Here is a 6,709-nt window from a genome sequence, read left to right on the forward strand (position 1 = left end):
GGGGTCTGACTCCCTCAGGGAGGGCTGCTGGATGTGTAGATAATGTAAATATGCACGTTGGAAAGGACGGCATGGACAGGGTGGAATATCCAGAGTGGTTTGCATGGAAAGTCGCTCTTAATGCCCAGTGTTGTGTTTTCAGGGGGAACTGAGGGCAAAGATGCCCAGCTGAGCATCAGCAATGCCAGGGAATGGCTGAGGGGACATTTCTAAGGAATTTCTAGGAAAAATTAGCCTGTTCAGTCTGGGAAAATTGCTGAAACTGCCTACAACTGCAAGGAAGGATGTTTTAATAAGGTGAGATATGAGATCTTCTCATTATTTTTCAGGGATAGGCTAAACAGCAGGGAGCATTTGGATTATAGGTTGGGAAAAACTTGATAATCTTAAAGAAGGTTTTATTAGGGGATGGAGGAAAGCGCAGAAACAGCAACAGATTTCTTCTTCTCCTCAGGAACTGATGGATCCTGGCTATAAACAATAATCTCATGAAGCCCAAAGTTAAATGACATAGTTAAGTAAGGGGCTGTGTCTTACCTGAGGGACTGACCCACACCCAGACACAATTCTGCTAATGAAAAATTATTGCAGCTGAGTTAAAAGGGCAAATATGTTCTTACTAGTTTTTGAAAATTTATGTAAGGAATGATTCACCTCAAAGTTAAAATGAGGAGGCTCCAAACCTAGTGGTGATAGCAGGAGATGAGGTTGACAGCCCTTAAATAAATAAGAAAGGTTTCTGACGTCATTGGTTGGTCGTATTAATCCTGTAAAGATATTTTGGGATGATCTGTGCTGCCATAGCTGGGAGCTGTGGGTTTAGAGGGGTTTGAAAGTGCCAAGAGGGTGACCCAAACCCTGGCTGCTCCTCCCAGGGAAGGTGTGAGCCCTTTGCACAGCAGATGCAGGAAAACTCTGGGAGTAAGACCTGAGGAAGACAGGTAGCCCCAGCTTTGGGTAATTTTCTTTGAAACTCCAGGTAAGTTCAAGCCTTTGAATTCTTGTCCTTACTGAACCTGACAGGACAAGTTTTAGTTTTGCGTTGACATTTTTCTTTCTCTTCTCCTTCCTCTGATCCAGCAGTGTTTAATCTGAACAAGTGGCTCTTTTTGAAACAGCATTAAAAGAAACTGTAGAAATTCACAGACTCCCCCCCATGATATTTTTGGGCTTGCAGAACCAGTCTCCTGTGTGCAGAAATACTCCCTTAGGAGACCCCTGCATGGTGCAGTGGGGCTTTAATTTTAAATTAAAGGCACAAATTTGTGTGAATTTGCTTTGCAATGATCCAAGGTCTCATGCTCTTCTGAAAAAAACCCTTGATAGTGTCCTGGCATAAGCTGAGGGCGTTCCTGTTGACTTGAAGGTCACTCCATCACTGGAAATTCACATCATGGCAAAGGAAAATTTGAGCTTTTACCAATAGATGTGTGTTTTACGTGTGTATATACATATATGTACATATGCATGGATTTTTATATAGGCTTATTGTCAGCTTCCATTTATGACAGTTTTGGTTTGCTTCCTAGTTTAATCCATGTACATGGGAGCTGTGTGGGTTTGGCTGTGCTTGGTTTAGAAAACAGCCCATCTTTGAGTATGTTGTAATATATGATACAATCTAAGACATTTATGAATATGTTGCAGTGTTCTACATTTCTGTTTCAATTAAACTCGCTGTGCTATGGGATCATCTCGGAGTTATTCTCTCCTTGCATCTTCAACGTGCTGCTGGTGACATCATCAGGAGCTGGGGACACTCAGAGATGTCTCTGGGTGTCATTCCAGGATGATCCTCTTAGATCAGGGAAGATCCAAGAGATCCTCTTGGAACAGCAGCTCCTTGAACCCTTGGCCAGTGATCCCAAGATCACGAGTGAGGAAAGTGATTGTAACAAGGAAACAAAATTGGTGTTGTTGTTTACTGGTGAAAGCCATTGCATACAAGGGAGAGAGAAAAAAAGACTGAACCTGAAGGTCCTCAGCTCTCTGGGGTTGGAATGTTCCTCTTTACCTGCAGTTTGATATCCTCAGTGTTTTAAATTTCTCCTTTAATTCTGCACAGTAAATAGTCATAGGAGGTTTTACTAAGGTGAGTAGTTTTTATTCTATAGTGGGACAGCAAAAAGGAAATTAAATAATTTTGCTTGTCTAGGAGTTTTTAATCAAGGATAGGAACTGTGATTGACTAATTCTTGCTTGGGTGTTGTTTGGGTTTTTTTGGCTCTTTTATTTTGCTTCCATGCTTTTGCATCTGACCTGTGTTATTTGTGTCCAAAAGACCCAGGTGTCTGTACCATCTTTGTCTTGCATCCATCCTTGTAATCTTTGTGCAGCATGCATCATTTTTCTGGGCATCAGGCACTTAAATGAGGAACTTTTTCCAATTGAGACTCCCATCAGTTCTTTGCAATATCATTATGGATTATCAAGGACCTTATTTAATGGTGGCTGTTTTGGCAGGGTTAGATTTCTTTGCAATACTGTTGTAGGCAACAGAAGTGGTTGGAAGAATGCCAGAAAATCGAATGAAAGTTTTATCTGATGTGGAAAAAAGTAAAAAAGAAAATCCTTCTTTTTTTTTTTTTTAAGTGGTACATTTTCATCTCAATTCAGCACAAGGGATGTTTCCATGCCAGCATCTCCCAGCTTCTGGCATTCCAGAGGTTGCTGGCTCCAGGTGTGCAGTGGCTGCAGAGGCTGCTCCAGCTCAGCCCCACGTTCCCATGCTCAGGCATGGGATCCTTTGTGGATCCCAGCCCATCATTCCCTTCCAGCCCCACTTCCAGACCCAGTGCTGGGTCCTTCCATACCTCTCTGCTGCATGAACAATTTGCTTGATCTGCAGAGAAGACAATATTCCCAGCAGGACATTTTTTCCCAGTGAGTCACTCTGTCTGCCCTAAATTTAACCTTCTGTATACTGTGGATTTTTTCTTAAAATTTCTTTACAAAATATAATAGCCTGGCTAAAGCATTTATGAAGTATTTTCCAGTCACTTAGTGGCCAAGCCCTCTGACTAGTTTGTATTTCAGCCCAGAATACCTTTGATAATCTTTGCCAGTATCCAGTGTTGGTGGTCTTAAAATTCTACAACTGAGTGGAAAACTGTTAAGTGCTCAGGCTTCAGAGCATGCCTAATTAATTCTTTCCAGGGTTTTAGTCCTTTAAAAGTGTTAAAAACACAGATTCAGTGTATCATTGAATATTGCATGGTTCTGTGGAAATAAATTGCATCAGTTTGATTCCTTTAGGAGTTCAGAGAGTTTTTGCTCTGTGCCTACTCTGGAAGTTTACAGGAGTCTGTGGAAGGTTCAGCCTAAAATGGGCAAAAGTTGTTAATGAGAGGGAATAGCTCGATGGCAAAGCAAGAGCCCAAAAACCACATCAGAAAACTCTTTGCAAAGACATCAGTCAGCTGCATTTGAAAATCAGGCAAAATCTCCCAACTCCAAAAGCATTTCCTCATGTGAACTTTAGTATTTTTATTTTGAGCAGAAAACCACAACTTGTGTTTATTTTATTTCATGACTGCTTAAGGAGATTATAATGACTTAATCCTGGAAAGGGCTGGCAGCGCTTGAGAAGCAGGTGAGGCAAATCTGAGCTTTTTTCTCTACTGACATCAAGTCCTGGAGGGGATTCAGCCTCAGAAGAACCATTAAGGATCTTTCAACATCCAGGCTTATGTGCTTCTTCCAAGAGACGTGGAGACGGGAGAGATGAAAAAGGAGCATGTGATGGAGATGAACTGGAGATTATAATTTCAATGCAGAATTAAAGGGGCAAATGTCAACATGGGTATCTATTGCTCTCCCTTCCAGCACAGCTCAGGCTGGGGGGTTGCTCTTTGTGACGCCACTGGGGACACTGGTGGCTGTTCCAAGGTAAAGCTGGCACTGCTGGGGTGCTCTTGTCGTGGTCTGGTTGGCTTTGCTGTCCTTGGTGTCTTCTTGCTCAGAGGTTTGGGAAGAAAAGAGTAAAAGAAGAGACTAGAGAGATTCACTCATCTACCTAAGGAAACCATGGGACACCTTTTGGAGCAGGGCAGGTCATAGAACCATGGAACCATTTAGTTTGGAAAAGCTCTTTAAAACCACAGAGCCCAACCATTCTCTCTGCACTGCCAGCACCACCATGGCCTGGTTTTCCAAGTGCTACATTCACAGAGCTTTTAAATCCCTCCAGGGATGGGGACTCCCCCCACTGCCCTGAACAGCCTATTCCAGGATTTCACCACCCAGGATCATCAGGCCAAGCTCCAATGAGGAAAGGTCTGCAGATCTCCAAAGGGACTCAGTGACATCTCCAAAGGCAGCCCTGGAAACTCATCTCTTTATCAAATTCCAAGAAATCCTCTGCTTTCCGCATGAGAGACTGAAAATATGTTGATCTATCTACATAAAATGTAAATTTTTCTGTGAGCATGGATCAAACTACAGGAAATAACAACACAGACTGTGCTGATGGAGTCTTTGATCAATTCAAAGGTAAAACACCCAATTCTGTGAAAAATCTGAGCTGACTTGCCCCAGCTCCTTGCTAGAATATGTATGTTTTGAAGAGTCACAATTTTGGTTTAAAAGCTTAAGGGAAAACAAACCAAAAAAAATCCTCAAGGTCAATTAGGAATTAATAAAATGCTCAGCATACAAGTTTCCTTTTCAACTACTGAAGTCCTGGAGCTGCCTGTGGTGGCACTCTCATGTGACCTCTGGATAAGAGGATGCTGAAGGCAGGTCCCTGCTGGCACCAGGACAGGCAAGGGGGGAAAGGAAGGGCTGTTTTCCTTGGGAGTTAAATTGTGTTTGTGTCTGCCTTTGCATGAAATGTGGTGCTGGGTGGTTAATTCACCCCCCTGGCTTTGGTGTGGCATTCCCAAAATCCCAGCACAAACATCATCATTCCCACTTTCAGCAGGCAGTGGGAGAGACCACACAGTCTCATTGCCCAGGAATTTTTTGAATCCTGAAGGTGATGAGGACCTGCTTGGGGCTGTGACAAGGAGTCACAGAATCATCCTGCAGTCACAGGATGGTTTGGGTTGAAAGGGACTTAAAGATGATCCAGTTCCAAACCCTGCCCTGGTCAAGGACATCTCCCACTGGACCAGTTGCTGCAATCCCTGTCCAACCTGTCTTTGAAAAGAAGCACCTGTCAGCAGTGGGATTTCAGTGCGTGGAGAGACATTTCAACCTTGGGAACTCAATTCCTGTTCCACAGCCTCAGAATTTGGAGGGTATTTGACTGGGCACAAGGCATCCTGTGGAGAGCCAAGTCTGGGAACCAGCAATGTTCTGCCTCAGCCACACAGAGTTTTGCTGCCAGTGGGACCCAGAATTCCAGAGGACACTTCCAAATGGCAAACAGCACTAACTCGGGATGTGCAGTAGCACAAAAACAGCAGCGCCAAATACAGCTGGCTCAAAACACACCCAGAAGTGTGGAAGTGTGCGTTAATCCCTTTTTTAAAACAAAAATACACAAGTACCCACTTTGCATTTTAATTTTATGTAATTGCAGTGTGAGCTACAAAAAAAATTCCTCACTCCTGGTGTGCAAATCCTTGTCTTCACCCAGCTCCTCTGAGCGTTGCCAAAGCTCCTGTCAGTCGTGTCCAGCTTTGAGGAGGAGATCACAAGAAGAGGTGGCAACCAGTTGTCATTGTCACTGCAGACAGGTTTAGCCAGGTGGTTAAATGGCTGATTGGAATTGCACTAATTGATTATTTAGGTGATAGATAAGTTGTGTTTTGTATTTAATCAGCCATTTTATGTTCACTACAAAGAGCAGCAGTGATGCACCAGTGACTGGGAGATGGGTGTGTTTTTGCTGTACAAAACGATGGGAAAAGAGTGAATATGCTGGGATGAGGTGGGAAGGGGTAATTTGTGTAGGAATGGGATGAGTGGAGGTTTAGGGAGGGTTGATCACAAGAACCTACACAGAAATCCCTTGCAGATCTGGCAGTGTTTCCAGTGGAATGGCAGGGCAATGGGATGGACAGGGTGTGTTTATTCCTGCAGAATCCCAGCTCTGTGGCTGAGTTTTGACCCTGCATGATGGTAAGTCTACACCCTGCCCCAGCTCTCCTTTCTCTCTATGTCAGTGAAGGGATTGCTCTGCATCCTGCATCCTGTGGAATTCCTCACATGGTCAGGTTAAACCAGGAGCAACTCTGCCCCTGGGACAGTGAGGGAGAGAGGTCTGATGTGTTATTTAACAGCTACCCCTGCAACAATTAAAAAAACAATGCAGAGGATAAAATAAATTATTATAATTTAAATTCTCTTGTGCTTATAGAAGCACAACAGAAGATTGAGAACATTCATCACTCTCTATGCCTTAATAAGAAGTGTAGTCAAAATTTTTCCCAGCCCTTTCCAGGTTCCCCAACCAGTGTTCAGTTGCTTTGAGATACCCATATGTTCACAGGTAACTTTAAATATTACATTGATTTGGAAATTAATTTGGCAACACAAATTCCCATAGGATAGGGAAGTCAAGACCATCACCTCCCCTGTTTAGAGCAGGTCATGACTAAGGCTAAGGTTAGACATTCAGAACTTGATTTTTGACTGTAATTTAAATTTCTTCTCCCATCCTCCTGGCATGCCACAGGAATATAGTTATTGCCCTACAGAAATTATAATTTTCCTAGTCTGGCATCCCATTCCTGGCAGTGATCTACTGCAGATGCTCCAGCAG

The sequence above is a fragment of the Onychostruthus taczanowskii genome, unplaced genomic scaffold (genome assembly GCF_017590055.1).
Source record: "Onychostruthus taczanowskii isolate IOZ18803 unplaced genomic scaffold, ASM1759005v1 scaffold13, whole genome shotgun sequence".
NCBI classification, from domain to species: Eukaryota; Metazoa; Chordata; class Aves; order Passeriformes; family Passeridae; genus Onychostruthus; species Onychostruthus taczanowskii.